Source organism: Pristiophorus japonicus, chromosome 20 (genome assembly GCF_044704955.1).
Source record: "Pristiophorus japonicus isolate sPriJap1 chromosome 20, sPriJap1.hap1, whole genome shotgun sequence".
NCBI classification, from domain to species: domain Eukaryota; kingdom Metazoa; phylum Chordata; class Chondrichthyes; family Pristiophoridae; genus Pristiophorus; species Pristiophorus japonicus.
In genome coordinates, this window is record NC_091996.1 from 40,292,886 (window position 1) to 40,312,749 (window position 19,864).

At 49.6% G+C, this 19,864-nt stretch overlaps 1 protein-coding gene across 5 annotated transcripts in view; it reads left to right on the top strand.

Annotated features, from left to right (window-relative positions):
• Positions 1-19,864, top strand: part of vav2 (vav 2 guanine nucleotide exchange factor) — a 512,235-nt gene that overhangs the window by 66,877 nt on the left and 425,494 nt on the right. The gene's annotated exons all lie outside the window — the stretch shown is intronic.

Consider the following 19,864-nt stretch of genomic DNA (forward strand, 5'->3'; position numbering starts at 1 on the left):
GCGGTACTAGTGGGTACAGGTCTGTCACTGTATAACACTTGGGTACAGTACTGGTGGGTACAGGTCTGTCACTGTATAACACTGGGGTACAGCACTGGTGGGTATGGGTCTGCCACTGTATAACAAGGATACAGTACTGGTGGGTACAGGTCTGTCACTGTATAACACTGGGATACAGTAATGTTGGGTACAGGTCTGTCACTGTATAACACTGGGGTACAGTACTGGTGGGTACAGGTCTGTCACTGTATACACATTGGGGTACAGTACTGCTGGGTACAGGTCTGTCACTGTATAACACTGGGGTACAGTATTGGTGGGTACAGGTCTGTCACTGTATAACAAGGATACAGTACTGGTGGGTACAGGTCTGTCACTGTATAACATGGGTACATTACCATGGGTACAGGTCTGTCACTGTATAACATTGGGGTACAGTACTGGTGGGTATAGGTCTGCCACTGTATAACACGGGTACAGTACTGGTGGGTTCAGGTCTGTCACTGTATAACACTGGGGTACAGTGCTGGGTGGTACAGGTCTGCCACTGTATAACACTGGGGTACTGTACTGGGGGGGTACAGGTCTGTCACTGTATAACACTGGTATACAGTACTGTTGGGTACAGGTCTGTCACTGTATAACACTGGTATACAGCACTGTTGGGTACAGGTCTGTCACTGTATAACACTGCGGTACAGTGCTGGTGGGTACAGGTCTGTCACTGTATAACACTGGGGTACAGTACTGGTGGGTACAGGTCTGTCACTGTACTACACGTGTACAGTACTGGTGGGTACAGGTTTGTCACTGTATAACACGGGTACATTGCTGGTGGGTGCAGATCTATCACTGTATAACACTGGGGTACAGTACTGGTGGGTACAGGTCTGTCACTGTACAACACTGGGGTACAGTACTGGTGGGTACAGGTCTGTCACTGTACAACACTGGGGTACAGTACTGGTGGGTACAGGTCTGTCACTGTACAACACTGGGGTACAGTACTGTTGGGTACAAGTCTGTCACTGTATAACACTGCGGTACAGTACTGGTGGGTACAGGTCTGTCACTGTATAACACTGGGGTACAGTACTGGTGGGTACAGGTTTGTCACTGTGTAACATGGGTACAGTACTGGTGGGTACCGGTCTGTCACTATCACACTGGGGTGGAGTCATGGGTGGTACAGGTCTGCCACTGTATGACACTGGGGTACTGTACTGGGGGGTACAGGTCTGTCACTGTATAACACTGGTATACAGTTATGTTGGGTACAGATCTGTCACTGTATAACACTGGTATACAGCACTGTTGGGTACAGGTCTGTCACTGTATAACACTGGGGTACAGTACTGGTGGGTACAGTCTGGCACTGTATAACACTGGGATACAGTACTGTTGGGTACAGGTCTGTCACTGTATAACACTGGGGTACTGTACTGGTGGGTACAGGTCTGTCACTGTATACACATTGGGGTACAGTACTGGTGGGTACAGGTCTGTCACTGTAGAACACGGGTACAATACTGGTGGGGATTGGTCAGTCACTGTATAACACTGGGGTACAGTACTGTTGGGTACAGGTGTGTCACTGTATAACACTGGGGTACAGTACTGTTGGGTACAGGTCTGTCACTGTATAACACTGGGGTACAGTACTGGTGGGTGCAAGTCTGCCACTGTATAACACGGGTACAGTACTGGTGCGTACAGGTCTGTCACTATATAACATGGGTGCAGTACTGATGGGTATAGGTCGGTCACTGTATAAAACTGGGGTACTGTACTGGTGGGTACAGGTCTGTTACTGTATAACACTGGGGTACAGTACTGGTGGGTACAGGTCAGTCACTGTATAATACCGGTGTACAGTACTGGTGAGTACAGGTCTGTCACTTTTTAACACTGGGGTGCGGTACTAGTGGGTACAGGTCTGTCACTGTATAACACTTGGGTACAGTACTGGTGGGTACAGGTCTGTCACTGTATAACACTGGGGTACAGCACTGGTGGGTATGGGTCTGCCACTGTATAACAAGGATACAGTACTGGTGGGTACAGGTCTGTCACTGTATAACACTGGGATACAGTAATGTTGGGTACAGGTCTGTCACTGTATAACACTGGGGTACAGTACTGGTGGGTACAGGTCTGTCACTGTATACACATTGGGGTACAGTACTGCTGGGTACAGGTCTGTCACTGTATAACACTGGGGTACAGTATTGGTGGGTACAGGTCTGTCACTGTATAACAAAGATACAGTACTGGTGGGTACAGGTCTGTCACTGTATAACATGGGTACATTACCATGGGTACAGGTCTGTCACTGTATAACATTGGGGTACAGTACTGGTGGGTATAGGTCTGCCACTGTATAACACGGGTACAGTACTGGTGCGTACAGGTCTGTCACTATATAACATGGGTGCAGTACTGGTGGGTATAGGTCGGTCACTGTATAACACTGGGGTACTGTACTGGTGGGTACAGGTCTGTTACTGTATAACACTGGGGTACAGTACTGGTGGGTACAGGTCAGTCACTGTATAACACCGGTGTACAGTACTGGTGAGTACAGGTCTGTCACTTTTTAACACTGGGGTACGGTACTAGTGGGTACAGGTCTGTCACTGAATAACACTGGGGTACAGTACTGGTGGGTATGGGTCTGTCACTGTATAACACTTGGGTACAGTACTGGTGGGTACAGGTCTGTCACTGTATAACACTGGGGTACAGCACTGGTGGGTATGGGTCTGCCACTGTATAACAAGGATACAGTACTGGTGGGTACAGGTCTGTCACTATAACACTGGGGTACAGTACTGGTGGGCACAGGTTTGTCACTGTATAACACGGGTACAGTACTGGTGGGTACAGGTCTGTCACTATCACACTGGGATACAGTACTGGTGGGTACAGGTCTGTCATTGCACAACACTGGGGTACAGTACTGGTGGGTACAGGTCTGTCACTGTATAACACTGGGGTACAGTACTGGTGGGTACAGGTCTGTCACTTTATAACATTGGGGTACATTACTGGTGGGTATAGGTCTGTCACTGTATAACACTGGGATACAGTACTGTTGGGTACAGGTCTGTCACTGTATAACACTGGGGTACAGTACTGGTGGGTACAGGTTTGTTACTGTATAACACGGGTACAGTACTGGTGGGTACAGGTCTGTCACTGTATAACAAGGATACAGTACTGAGGGGTACAGGTCTGTTACTTTCAACATGGGTACAGTCCTGGTGGGTACAGTCTGTCACTATAACACTGGGGTACAGTACTGGTGGGTACAGGTTTGTCACTGTATAACACGGGTACATTGCTGGTGGGTACAGATCTATCACTGTATAACACTGGGGTACAGTACTGGTGGGTACAGGTCTGTCACTGTATAACACGGGTACAGTACTGGTGGGCACAGGTCTGTCATTGCACAACACTGGGGTACAGTACTGGTGGGTACAGGTCTGTCACTGTACAACACTGGGGTACAGTACTGGTGGGTACAGGTCTGTCACTGTACAACACTGGGGTACAGTACTGTTGGGTACAGGTCTGTCACTGTACAACACTGGGGTACAGTACTGGTGTGTACAGGTCTGTCACTGTATAACACTGGCATACAGCACTGTTGGGTACAGGTCTGTCACTGTATAACACTGCGATACAGTACTGGTGGGTACAGGTCTGTCACTGTATAACACTGGGGTACAGTACTGGTGAGTACAGGTCTGTCACTGTATAACACTGGGGTACAGCACTGGTGGGTATGGGTCTGCCACTGTATAACAAGGATAAAGTACTGAGGGGTACAGGTCTGTCACTTTCAACATGGGTACAGTACTGGTGGGTACAGGTCTGTCACTATAACACTGGGGTACAGTACTGTTGGGTACAGGTCTGTCACTGTATACATATTGGGGTACAGTACTGGTGGGTACAGGTCTGTCACTGTATAACACGGGTACAGTACAGTTGGGTACAGGTCTGTCACTGTATAACACTGGGGTACAGTACTGGTGGGTACAGGTCTGTCACTGTACAGCACTGGGGTACAGTACTGGTGGGTACAGGTCTGTCACTGTATAACACGGGTACAGTACTGGTGGGTACAGGTTTGTCACTGTGTAACATGGGTACAGTACTAGTGGGTACAGGTCTGTCACTATCACACTGGGGTACTGTACTGGTGGGTTCAGGTCTGTCACTGTATAACACTGGGGTACAGTGCTGGGTGGTACAGGTCTGCCACTGTATAACACTGGGGTACTGTACTGGGGGGGTACAGGTCTGTCACTGTATAACACTGGTATACAGTACTGTTGGGTACAGGTCTGTCACTGTATAACACTGGTATACAGCACTGTTGGGTACAGGTCTGTCACTGTATAACACTGCGGTACAGTACTGGTGGGTACAGGTCTGTCACTGTATAACACTGGGGTACAGTACTGGTGGGTACAGGTCTGTCACTGTACTACACGTGTACAGTACTGGTGGGTACAGGTTTGTCACTGTATAACACGGGTACATTGCTGGTGGGTGCAGATCTATCACTGTATAACACTGGGGTACAGTACTGGTGGGTACAGGTCTGTCACTGTACAACACTGGGGTACAGTACTGGTGGGTACAGGTCTGTCACTGTACAACACTGGGGTACAGTACTGGTGGGTACAGGTCTGTCACTGTACAACACTGGGGTACAGTACTGTTGTGTACAGGTCTGTCACTGTATAACACTGGTATACAGCACTGTTGGGTACAAGTCTGTCACTGTATAACACTGCGGTACAGTACTGGTGGGTACAGGTCTGTCACTGTATAACACTGGGGTACAGTACTGGTGGGTACAGGTTTGTCACTGTGTAACATGGGTACAGTACTGGTGGGTACCGGTCTGTCACTATCACACTGGGGTGGAGTCATGGGTGGTACAGGTCTGCCACTGTATGACACTGGGGTACTGTACTGGGGGGTACAGGTCTGTCACTGTATAACACTGGTATACAGTTATGTTGGGTACAGATCTGTCACTGTATAACACTGGTATACAGCACTGTTGGGTACAGGTCTGTCACTGTATAACACTGGGGTACAGTACTGGTGGGTACAGGTCTGTCACTGTATACACATTGGGGTACAGTACTGGTGGGTACAGTCTGTCACTGTATAACACTGGGATACAGTACTGTTGGGTACAGGTCTGTCACTGTATAACACTGGGGTACTGTACTGGTGGGTACAGGTCTGTCACTGTATACACATTGGGGTACAGTACTGGTGGGTACAGGTCTGTCACTGTAGAACACGGGTACAATACTGGTGGGGATTGGTCAGTCACTGTATAACACTGGGGTACAGTACTGTTGGGTACAGGTGTGTCACTGTATAACACTGGGGTACAGTACTGTTGGGTACAGGTCTGTCACTGTATAACACTGGGGTACAGTACTGGTGGGTGCAAGTCTGCCACTGTATAACACGGGTACAGTACTGGTGCGTACAGGTCTGTCACTATATAACATGGGTGCAGTACTGATGGGTATAGGTCGGTCACTGTATAAAACTGGGGTACTGTACTGGTGGGTACAGGTCTGTTACTGTATAACACTGGGGTACAGTACTGGTGGGTACAGGTCAGTCACTGTATAATACTGGTGTACAGTACTGGTGAGTACAGGTCTGTCACTTTTTAACACTGGGGTGCGGTACTAGTGGGTACAGGTCTGTCACTGTATAACACTTGGGTACAGTACTGGTGGGTACAGGTCTGTCACTGTATAACACTGGGGTACAGCACTGGTGGGTATGGGTCTGCCACTGTATAACAAGGATACAGTACTGGTGGGTACAGGTCTGTCACTGTATAACACTGGGATACAGTAATGTTGGGTACAGGTCTGTCACTGTATAACACTGGGGTACAGTACTGGTGGGTACAGGTCTGTCACTGTATACACATTGGGGTACAGTACTGCTGGGTACAGGTCTGTCACTGTATAACACTGGGGTACAGTATTGGTGGGTGCAGGTCTGTCACTGTATAACAAGGATACAGTACTGGTGGGTACAGGTCTGTCACTGTATAACATGGGTACATTACCATGGGTACAGGTCTGTCATTGTATAACATTGGGGTACAGTACTGGTGGGTATAGGTCTGCCACTGTATAACACGGGTACAGTACTGGTGGGTTCAGGTCTGTCACTGTATAACACTGGGGTACAGTGCTGGGTGGTACAGGTCTGCCACTGTATAACACTGGGGTACTGTACTGGGGGGGTACAGGTCTGTCACTGTATAACACTGGTATACAGTACTGTTGGGTACAGGTCTGTCACTGTATAACACTGGTATACAGCACTGTTGGGTACAGGTCTGTCACTGTATAACACTGCGGTACAGTGCTGGTGGGTACAGGTCTGTCACTGTATAACACTGGGGTACAGTACTGGTGGGTACAGGTCTGTCACTGTACTACACGTGTACAGTACTGGTGGGTACAGGTTTGTCACTGTATAACACGGGTACATTGCTGGTGGGTGCAGATCTATCACTGTATAACACTGGGGTACAGTACTGGTGGGTACAGGTCTGTCACTGTACAACACTGGGGTACAGTACTGGTGGGTACAGGTCTGTCACTGTACAACACTGGGGTACAGTACTGGTGGGTACAGGTCTGTCACTGTATACACATTGGGGTACAGTACTGGTGGGTACAGGTCTGTCACTGTAGAACACGGGTACAATACTGGTGGGGATTGGTCAGTCACTGTATAACACTGGGGTACAGTACTGTTGGGTACAGGTGTGTCACTGTATAACACTGGGGTACAGTACTGTTGGGTACAGGTCTGTCACTGTATAACACTGGGGTACAGTACTGGTGGGTGCAAGTCTGCCACTGTATAACACGGGTACAGTACTGGTGCGTACAGGTCTGTCACTATATAACATGGGTGCAGTACTGATGGGTATAGGTCGGTCACTGTATAAAACTGGGGTACTGTACTGGTGGGTACAGGTCTGTTACTGTATAACACTGGGGTACAGTACTGGTGGGTACAGGTCAGTCACTGTATAATACTGGTGTACAGTACTGGTGAGTACAGGTCTGTCACTTTTTAACACTGGGGTGCGGTACTAGTGGGTACAGGTCTGTCACTGTATAACACTTGGGTACAGTACTGGTGGGTACAGGTCTGTCACTGTATAACACTGGGGTACAGCACTGGTGGGTATGGGTCTGCCACTGTATAACAAGGATACAGTACTGGTGGGTACAGGTCTGTCACTGTATAACACTGGGATACAGTAATGTTGGGTACAGGTCTGTCACTGTATAACACTGGGGTACAGTACTGGTGGGTACAGGTCTGTCACTGTATACACATTGGGGTACAGTACTGCTGGGTACAGGTCTGTCACTGTATAACACTGGGGTACAGTATTGGTGGGTACAGGTCTGTCACTGTATAACAAGGATACAGTACTGGTGGGTACAGGTCTGTCACTGTATAACATGGGTACATTACCATGGGTACAGGTCTGTCACTGTATAACATTGGGGTACAGTACTGGTGGGTATAGGTCTGCCACTGTATAACACGGGTACAGTACTGGTGGGTTCAGGTCTGTCACTGTATAACACTGGGGTACAGTGCTGGGTGGTACAGGTCTGCCACTGTATAACACTGGGGTACTGTACTGGGGGGGTACAGGTCTGTCACTGTATAACACTGGTATACAGTACTGTTGGGTACAGGTCTGTCACTGTATAACACTGGTATACAGCACTGTTGGGTACAGGTCTGTCACTGTATAACACTGCGGTACAGTGCTGGTGGGTACAGGTCTGTCACTGTATAACACTGGGGTACAGTACTGGTGGGTACAGGTCTGTCACTGTACTACACGTGTACAGTACTGGTGGGTACAGGTTTGTCACTGTATAACACGGGTACATTGCTGGTGGGTGCAGATCTATCACTGTATAACACTGGGGTACAGTACTGGTGGGTACAGGTCTGTCACTGTACAACACTGGGGTACAGTACTGGTGGGTACAGGTCTGTCACTGTACAACACTGGGGTACAGTACTGGTGGGTACAGGTCTGTCACTGTACAACACTGGGGTACAGTACTGTTGGGTACAAGTCTGTCACTGTATAACACTGCGGTACAGTACTGGTGGGTACAGGTCTGTCACTGTATAACACTGGGGTACAGTACTGGTGGGTACAGGTTTGTCACTGTGTAACATGGGTACAGTACTGGTGGGTACCGGTCTGTCACTATCACACTGGGGTGGAGTCATGGGTGGTACAGGTCTGCCACTGTATGACACTGGGGTACTGTACTGGGGGGTACAGGTCTGTCACTGTATAACACTGGTATACAGTTATGTTGGGTACAGATCTGTCACTGTATAACACTGGTATACAGCACTGTTGGGTACAGGTCTGTCACTGTATAACACTGGGGTACAGTACTGGTGGGTACAGTCTGGCACTGTATAACACTGGGATACAGTACTGTTGGGTACAGGTCTGTCACTGTATAACACTGGGGTACTGTACTGGTGGGTACAGGTCTGTCACTGTATACACATTGGGGTACAGTACTGGTGGGTACAGGTCTGTCACTGTAGAACACGGGTACAATACTGGTGGGGATTGGTCAGTCACTGTATAACACTGGGGTACAGTACTGTTGGGTACAGGTGTGTCACTGTATAACACTGGGGTACAGTACTGTTGGGTACAGGTCTGTCACTGTATAACACTGGGGTACAGTACTGGTGGGTGCAAGTCTGCCACTGTATAACACGGGTACAGTACTGGTGCGTACAGGTCTGTCACTATATAACATGGGTGCAGTACTGATGGGTATAGGTCGGTCACTGTATAAAACTGGGGTACTGTACTGGTGGGTACAGGTCTGTTACTGTATAACACTGGGGTACAGTACTGGTGGGTACAGGTCAGTCACTGTATAATACCGGTGTACAGTACTGGTGAGTACAGGTCTGTCACTTTTTAACACTGGGGTGCGGTACTAGTGGGTACAGGTCTGTCACTGTATAACACTTGGGTACAGTACTGGTGGGTACAGGTCTGTCACTGTATAACACTGGGGTACAGCACTGGTGGGTATGGGTCTGCCACTGTATAACAAGGATACAGTACTGGTGGGTACAGGTCTGTCACTGTATAACACTGGGATACAGTAATGTTGGGTACAGGTCTGTCACTGTATAACACTGGGGTACAGTACTGGTGGGTACAGGTCTGTCACTGTATACACATTGGGGTACAGTACTGCTGGGTACAGGTCTGTCACTGTATAACACTGGGGTACAGTATTGGTGGGTACAGGTCTGTCACTGTATAACAAAGATACAGTACTGGTGGGTACAGGTCTGTCACTGTATAACATGGGTACATTACCATGGGTACAGGTCTGTCACTGTATAACATTGGGGTACAGTACTGGTGGGTATAGGTCTGCCACTGTATAACACGGGTACAGTACTGGTGCGTACAGGTCTGTCACTATATAACATGGGTGCAGTACTGGTGGGTATAGGTCGGTCACTGTATAACACTGGGGTACTGTACTGGTGGGTACAGGTCTGTTACTGTATAACACTGGGGTACAGTACTGGTGGGTACAGGTCAGTCACTGTATAACACCGGTGTACAGTACTGGTGAGTACAGGTCTGTCACTTTTTAACACTGGGGTACGGTACTAGTGGGTACAGGTCTGTCACTGAATAACACTGGGGTACAGTACTGGTGGGTATGGGTCTGTCACTGTATAACACTTGGGTACAGTACTGGTGGGTACAGGTCTGTCACTGTATAACACTGGGGTACAGCACTGGTGGGTATGGGTCTGCCACTGTATAACAAGGATACAGTACTGGTGGGTACAGGTCTGTCACTATAACACTGGGGTACAGTACTGGTGGGTACAGGTCTGTCACTGTACAACACGTGTACAGTACTGGTGGGTACAGGTCTGTCACTATATAACACTGGGGTACAGTACTGGTGGGCACAGATTTGTCACTGTATAACACGGGTACAGTACTGGTGGGTACAGGCCTGTCACTATCACACTGGGATACAGTACTGGTGGGTACAGGTCTGTCACTATATAGCACTGGGGTACAGTACTGGTGGGTACAGGTCTATTACTGTATAATGGGGTACAGTACTGTGGGTACAGGTCTGTCATTGCACAACATTGGGGTGCAGTACTGGTGGGTACAGATCTGTCACTGTATAACACTGGGGTACAATACTGGTGGGTACAGGTCTGTCACTTTATAACATTGGGGTACATTACTGGTGGGTATAGGTCTGTCACTGTATAACACTGGGATACAGTACTGTTGGGTACAGGTCTGTCACTGTATAACACTGGGGTACAGTACTGGTGGGTACAAGTCTGTCACTGTTTAACACGGGTATAGTACTGGTGGGTACAGGTCTGTCACTATATAACACTGGGGTACAGTACTGGTGGGTACAGGTTTGTCACTGTATAACACGGGTACAGTACTGGTGGGTACAGGTCTGTCACTATCACACTGGGATACAGTACTGGTGGGTATAGGTCTGTCACTATATAGCACTGGGGTACAGTACTGGTGGGTATGGGTCTGCCACTGTATAACACTGGTGTTCAGTACTGGTGGGTACAGGTCTGTCACTGTATAACAAGGATAGAGTACTGAGGGGTACAGGTCTGTTACTTTCAACATGGGTACAGTCCTGGTGGGTACAGGTCTGTCACTATAACACTGGGGTACAGTACTGGTAGGTACAGGTCTGTCACTGTACTACACGTGTACAGTACTGGTGGGTACAGGTTTGTCACTGTATAACACGGGTACATTGCTGGTGGGTACAGATCTGTTACTGTACAACACGGGTACAGTACTGGTGGGTACAGGTCTGTCACTGTACAACACTGGGGTACAGTACTGGTGGGTACAGGTCTGTCACTGTACAACACTGGTATACAGCACTGTTGGGTACAGGTCTGTCACTGTATAACACTGCGGTACAGTACTGGTGGGTACAGGTCTGTCACTGTATAACACTGGGGTACAGTACTGGTGAGTACAGGTCTGTCACTGTATAACACTGGGGTACAGCACTGGTGGGTATGGGTCTGCCACTGTATAACAAGGATAAAGTACTGAGGGGTACAGGTCTGTCACTTTCAACATGGGTACAGTACTGGTGGGTACAGGTCTGTCACTATAACACTGGGGTACAGTACTGTTGGGTACAGGTCTGTCACTGTATACATATTGGGGTACAGTACTGGTGGGTACAGGTCTGTCACTGTATAACACGGGTACAGTACAATTGGGTACAGGTCTGTCACTGTATAACACTGGGGTACAGTACTGGTGGGTACAGGTCTGTCACTGTACAACACTGGGGTACAGTACTGGTGGGTACAGGTCTGTCACTGTATAACACGGGTACAGTACTGGTGGGTACAGGTTTGTCACTGTGTAACATGGGTACAGTACTAGTGGGTACAGGTCTGTCACTATCACACTGGGGTACTGTACTGGTGGGTTCAGGTCTGTCACTGTATAACACTGGGGTACAGTGCTGGGTGGTACAGGTCTGCCACTGTATAACACTGGGGTACTGTACTGGGGGGGTACAGGTCTGTCACTGTATAACACTGGTATACAGTACTGTTGGGTACAGGTCTGTCACTGTATAACACTGGTATACAGCACTGTTGGGTACAGGTCTGTCACTGTATAACACTGCGGTACAGTACTGGTGGGTACAGGTCTGTCACTGTATAACACTGGGGTACAGTACTGGTGGGTACAGGTCTGTCACTGTACTACACGTGTACAGTACTGGTGGGTACAGGTTTGTCACTGTATAACACGGGTACATTGCTGGTGGGTGCAGATCTATCACTGTATAACACTGGGGTACAGTACTGGTGGGTACAGGTCTGTCACTGTACAACACTGGGGTACAGTACTGGTGGGTACAGGTCTGTCACTGTACAACACGGGTACAGTACTGGTGGGTACAGGTCTGTCACTGTACAACACTGGGGTACAGTACTGTTGTGTACAGGTCTGTCACTGTATAACACTGGTATACAGCACTGTTGGGTACAAGTCTGTCACTGTATAACACTGCGGTACAGTACTGGTGGGTACAGGTCTGTCACTGTATAACACTGGGGTACAGTACTGGTGGGTACAGGTTTGTCACTGTGTAACATGGGTACAGTACTGGTGGGTACAGGTCTGTCACTATCACACTGGGGTAGAGTCATGGGTGGTACAGGTCTGCCACTGTATGACACTGGGGTACTGTACTGGGGGGTACAGGTCTGTCACTGTATAACACTGGTATACAGTTATGTTGGGTACAGATCTGTCACTGTATAACACTGGTATACAGCACTGTTGGGTACAGGTCTGTCACTGTATAACACTGGGGTACAGTACTGGTGGGCACAGGTCTGTCACTGTATACACATTGGGGTACAGTACTGGTGGGTACAGTCTGTCACTGTATAACACTGGGATACAGTACTGTTGGGTACAGGTCTGTCACTGTATAACACTGGGGTACTGTACTGGTGGGTACAGGTCTGTCACTGTATACACATTGGGGTACAGTACTGGTGGGTACAGGTCTGTCACTGTAGAACACGGGTACAATACTGGTGGGGATTGGTCAGTCACTGTATAACACTGGGGTACAGTACTGTTGGGTACAGGTCTGTCACTGTATAACACTGGGGTACAGTACTGGTGGGTGCAAGTCTGCCACTGTATAACACGGGTACAGTACTGGTGCGTACAGGTCTGTCACTATATAACATGGGTGCAGTACTGATGGGTATAGGTCGGTCACTGTATAAAACTGGGGTACTGTACTGGTGGGTACAGGTCTGTTACTGTATAACACTGGGGTACAGTACTGGTGGGTACAGGTCAGTCACTGTATAATACCGGGTGTACAGTACTGGTGAGTACAGGTCTGTCACTTTTTAACACTGGGGTGCGGTACTAGTGGGTACAGGTCTGTCACTGTATAACACTTGGGTACAGTACTGGTGGGTACAGGTCTGTCACTGTATAACACTGGGGTACAGCACTGGTGGGTATGGGTCTGCCACTGTATAACAAGGATACAGTACTGGTGGGTACAGGTCTGTCACTGTATAACACTGGGATACAGTAATGTTGGGTACAGGTCTGTCACTGTATAACACTGGGGTACAGTACTGGTGGGTACAGGTCTGTCACTGTATACACATTGGGGTACAGTACTGCTGGGTACAGGTCTGTCACTGTATAACACTGGGGTACAGTATTGGTGGGTACAGGTCTGTCACTGTATAACAAGGATACAGTACTGGTGGGTACAGGTCTGTCACTGTATAACATGGGTACATTACCATGGGTACAGGTCTGTCACTGTATAACATTGGGGTACAGTACTGGTGGGTATAGGTCTGCCACTGTATAACACGGGTACAGTACTGGTGCATACAGGTCTGTCACTATATAACATGGGTGCAGTACTGGTGGGTATAGGTCGGTCACTGTATAACACTGGGGTACTGTACTGGTGGGTACAGGTCTGTTACTGTATAACACTGGGGTACAGTACTGGTGGGTACAGGTCAGTCACTGTATAACACCGGTGTACAGTACTGGTGAGTACAGGTCTGTCACTTTTTAACACTGGGGTACGGTACTAGTGGGTACAGGTCTGTCACTGAATAACACTGGGGTACAGTACTGGTGGGTATGGGTCTGTCACTGTATAACACTTGGGTACAGTACTGGTGGGTACAGGTCTGTCACTGTATAACACTGGGGTACAGCACTGGTGGGTATGGGTCTGCCACTGTATAACAAGGATACAGTACTGGTGGGTACAGGTCTGTCACTATAACACTGGGGTACAGTACTGGTGCGTACAGGTCTGTCACTGTACAACACGTGTACAGTACTGGTGGGTACAGGTCTGTCACTATATAACACTGGGGTACAGTACTGGTGGGTACAGGTCTATTACTGTATAATGGGGTACAGTACTGTGGGTACAGGTCTGTCATTGCACAACACTGGGGTGCAGTACTGGTGGGTACAGATCTGTCACTGTATAACACTGGGGTACAGTACTGGTGGGTACAGGTCTGTCACTTTATAACATTGGGGTACATTACTGGTGGGTATAGGTCTGTCACTGTATAACACTGGGATACAGTACTGTTGGGTACAGGTCTGTCACTGTATAACACTGGGGTACAGTACTGGTGGGTACAGGTCTGTCACTGTATAACACGGGTATAGTACTGGTGGGTACAGGTCTGTCACTATATAACACTGGGGTACAGTACTGGTGGGTACAGGTTTGTCACTGTATAACACGGGTACAGTACTGGTGGGTACAGGTCTGTCACTGTATAACACTGGGGTACAGTACTGGTGGGTACAGGTCTGTCACTGTATACACATTGGGGTACAGTACTGGTGGGTACAGTCTGTCACTGTATAACACTGGGATACAGTACTGTTGGGTACAGGTCTGTCACTGTATAACACTGGGGTACTGTACTGGTGGGTACAGGTCTGTCACTGTATACACATTGGGGTACAGTACTGGTGGGTACAGGTCTGTCACTGTAGAACACGGGTACAATACTGGTGGGGATTGGTCAGTCACTGTATAACACTGGGGTACAGTACTGTTGGGTACAGGTGTGTCACTGTATAACACTGGGGTACAGTACTGTTGGGTACAGGTCTGTCACTGTATAACACTGGGGTACAGTACTGGTGGGTGCAAGTCTGCCACTGTATAACACGGGTACAGTACTGGTGCGTACAGGTCTGTCACTATATAACATGGGTGCAGTACTGATGGGTATAGGTCGGTCACTGTATAAAACTGGGGTACTGTACTGGTGGGTACAGGTCTGTTACTGTATAACACTGGGGTACAGTACTGGTGGGTACAGGTCAGTCACTGTATAATACCGGTGTACAGTACTGGTGAGTACAGGTCTGTCACTTTTTAACACTGGGGTGCGGTACTAGTGGGTACAGGTCTGTCACTGTATAACACTTGGGTACAGTACTGGTGGGTACAGGTCTGTCACTGTATAACACTGGGGTACAGCACTGGTGGGTATGGGTCTGCCACTGTATAACAAGGATACAGTACTGGTGGGTACAGGTCTGTCACTGTATAACACTGGGATACAGTAATGTTGGGTACAGGTCTGTCACTGTATAACACTGGGGTACAGTACTGGTGGGTACAGGTCTGTCACTGTATACACATTGGGGTACAGTACTGCTGGGTACAGGTCTGTCACTGTATAACACTGGGGTACAGTATTGGTGGGTACAGGTCTGTCACTGTATAACAAGGATACAGTACTGGTGGGTACAGGTCTGTCACTGTATAACATGGGTACATTACCATGGGTACAGGTCTGTCACTGTATAACATTGGGGTACAGTACTGGTGGGTATAGGTCTGCCACTGTATAACACGGGTACAGTACTGGTGCGTACAGGTCTGTCACTATATAACATGGGTGCAGTACTGGTGGGTATAGGTCGGTCACTGTATAACACTGGGGTACTGTACTGGTGGGTACAGGTCTGTCACTGTATAACATGGGTACATTACCATGGGTACAGGTCTGTCACTGTATAACATTGGGGTACAGTACTGGTGGGTATAGGTCTGCCACTGTATAACACGGGTACAGTACTGGTGCGTACAGGTCTGTCACTATATAACATGGGTGCAGTACTGGTGGGTATAGGTCGGTCACTGTATAACACTGGGGTACTGTACTGGTGGGTACAGGTCTGTTACTGTATAACACTGGGGTACAGTACTGGTGGGTACAGGTCAGTCACTGTATAACACCGGTGTACAGTACTGGTGAGTACAGGTCTGTCACTTTTTAACACTGGGGTACGGTACTAGTGGGTACAGGTCTGTCACTGAATAACACTGGGGTACAGTACTGGTGGGTATGGGTCTGTCACTGTATAACACTTGGGTACAGTACTGGTGGGTACAGGTCTGTCACTGTATAACACTGGGGTACAGCACTGGTGGGTATGGGTCTGCCACTGTATAACAAGGATACAGTACTGGTGGGTACAGGTCTGTCACTATAACACTGGGGTACAGTACTGGTGCGTACAGGTCTGTCACTGTACAACACGTGTACAGTACTGGTGGGTACAGGTCTGTCACTATATAACACTGGGGTACAGTACTGGTGGGCACAGATTTGTCACTGTATAACACGGGTACAGTACTGGTGGGTACAGGCCTGTCACTATCACACTGGGATACAGTACTGGTGGGTACAGGTCTGTCACTATATAGCACTGGGGTACAGTATTGGTGGGTACAGGTCTATTACTGTATAATGGGGTACAGTACTGTGGGTACAGGTCTGTCATTGCACAACACTGGGGTGCAGTACTGGTGGGTACAGATCTGTCACTGTATAACACTGGGGTACAGTACTGGTGGGTACAGGTCTGTCACTTTATAACATTGGGGTACATTACTGGTGGGTATAGGTCTGTCACTGTATAACACTGGGATACAGTACTGTTGGGTACAGGTCTGTCACTGTATAACACTGGGGTACAGTACTGGTGGGTACAGGTCTGTCACTGTATAACACGGGTATAGTACTGGTGGGTACAGGTCTGTCACTATATAACACTGGGGTACAGTACTGGTGGGTACAGGTTTGTCACTGTATAACACAGGTACAGTACTGGTGGGTACAGGTCTGTCACTATCACACTGGGATACAGTACTGGTGGGTATAGGTCTGTCACTATATAGCACTGGGGTACAGTACTGGTGGGTATGGGTCTGCCACTGTATAACACTGGTGTTCAGTACTGGTGGGTACAGGTCTGTCACTGTATAACAAGGATAGAATACTGAGGGGTACAGGTCTGTTACTTTCAACATGGGTACAGTCCTGGTGGGTACAGGTCTGTCACTATAACACTGGGGTACAGTACTGGTAGGTACAGGTCTGTCACTGTACAACACTGGGGTACAGTACTGGTGGGTACAGGTTTGTCACTGTATAACACGGGTACATTGCTGGTGGGTACAGATCTGTTACTGTACAACACGGGTACAGTACTGGTGGGTACAGGTCTGTCACTGTACAACACTGGGGTACAGTACTGGTGGGTACAGGTCTGTCACTGTACAACACTGGCGTACAGTACTGGTGTGTACAGGTCTGTCACTGTATAATACTGGTATACAGCACTGTTGGGTACAGGTCTGTCACTGTATAACACTGCGGTACAGTACTGGTGGGTACAGGTCTGTCACTGTATAACACTGGGGTACAGTACTGGTGAGTGCAGGTCTGTCACTGTATAACACTGGGGTACAGCACTGGTGGGTATGGGTCTGCCACTGTATAACAAGGATAAAGTACTGAGGGGTACAGGTCTGTCACTTTCAACATGGGTACAGTACTGGTGGGTACAGGTCTGTCACTATAACACTGGGGTACAGTACTGTTGGGTACAGGTCTGTCACTGTATACATATTGGGGTACAGTACTGGTGGGTACAGGTCTGTCACTGTATAACACGGGTACAGTACAGTTGGGTACAGGTCTGTCACTGTATAACACTGGGGTACAGTACTGGTGCGTACAGGTCTGTCACTGTACAACACTGGGGTACAGTACTGGTGGGTACAGGTCTGTCACTGTATAACACGGGTACAGTACTGGTGGGTACAGGTTTGTCACTGTGTAACATGGGTACAGTACTGGTGGGTACAGGTCTGTCACTATCACACTGGGGTACTGTACTGTTGGGTACAGGTCTGTCACTGTATAACACTGGTATACAGCACTGTTGGGTACAGGTCTGTCACTGTATAACACTGGGATACAGTACTGTTGGGTACAGGTCTGTCACTGTATAACACTGGGGTACAGTACTGGTGGGTACAGGTCTGTCACTGTATACACATTGGGGTACAGTACTGGTGGGTACAGGTCTGTCACTGTATAACACAGGTTTGTCACTATAACACTTGGGTACAGTACTGGTGGGTACAGGTCTGTCACTATAACACTGGGGTACAGTACTGGTGGGTACAGGTCTGTCACTATAACACTGGGGTACAGTACTGGTGGGTACAGGTTTGTCACTATAACACTGGGGTACAGTACTGGTGGGTACAGGTCTGTCACTATAACACTGGGGTACAGTACTGGTGGGTACAGGTCTGTCACTATAACACTGGGGTACAGTACTGGTGGGTACAGGTCTGTCACTATAACACTAGGGTACAGTACTGGTGGGTGTAGGTCTGTCACTGTAAGATTGGGGTTGTCGTGCGGTTGATTTTATTTTGCACCGAATGAGCCGAGTGACGATGTTCGTGGGACAGTGGCGCCGCAGTCTTGCCGAGACCAGTGCTGGCTGATGGGGGTGAGCAGTCTGCCCCCCCACCTCAACCACCACACCCTCGCCCCACTCCCTTGCCTCTCCGCCAACTCCCTTGCCCCTGTCCTCGCCCCTCCCCCAACTCCTATGGCCCTGTCTTCGCCCCTCACCCAACTTCCTCGCCCCTCCCTCACCCCGTCGCTCCTCCCCACACTCCCTCCTCCCAGCCCTTCCCCCACATCCCCGACTACTCCGGCCACAGGAGCTGCTCGCGGTGATCAAAGCTCGCGGTGACTAAAGCTCACGGTGACCCACAGCCCTCGCAGTGACCAAAGCTCGCGGTGACCCACGGCGTTCGCGGTGACCAAAGCTCACGGTGACCCACAGCCCTCGAAGGAACCCAAAGCCATCGCGGTGACCAAAGCTCGCGGTGACTAATGCTCGCGGTGACCCACAGCCCTCACGGTGACCAATGCTCGCGGTGACCCACAGCCCTCATGGTGACCAAAGCTTGCGGTGACCCACAGTCCTCACGGTGACTCAAGTTCGCGGTGACCAAAGCTCACGGTGACCCACAGTCCTCGCAGGAACCCACGGCCATCGCGGTGACCAAAGCTCGCGGTGACCCGTGGCCCTCGCGGTGACTAATGCTCGCGGTGACCCACAGCCCTCACGGTGACTAATGCTCGCGCTGACCCACAGTCCTCACGATGACCAATGCTCGCGGTTACCCACAGCCCTCGCGGTGACCCAAGCTCGCGGTTACCAAAGCTCACGGTGACCCACAGCCCTCGCAGGAACCCACAGCCATCGCAGTGACCAAAGCTCGCGGCGACCCATGTCCCTCGCGGTGACTAATGCTCGCGGTGACCAATGCTCGCGGTGACCCACGGCCCTCGTGGCGACCCACAGCCCTCACGGTGACCGAAGCTTGTGGTAACCCACAACCCTCGCGATGACCAATGCTCTTGGTGACCAAAACTCGCGGTGACCCATGGCCCTCGCGGTGACCAATGCTCGCGGTCACCAAAGCTTGTGGTGACCCACAGCCCTCGCGGTGACCAAAGCTCACGGTGACCCACAGCCCTCGCGGTGACCAAAGCTCGCGGTGACCCACAGCCCTCACGGTGACCAAAGCTTGCGGTGACTAATGCTCGCGGTGACCCACGGCCCTCACGGTGACTAATGCTCGCGGTGGCCCACAGCCCTCGCAGTGACCCACAATCCTCACGGTGACCCACAGTCCTCACGGTGACCAATGCTCGCGGTGACCAATGCTCGCGGTGACCAATGCTCGCGGTGACCAATGCTCGCGGTGACCCACACCTCTCGCGG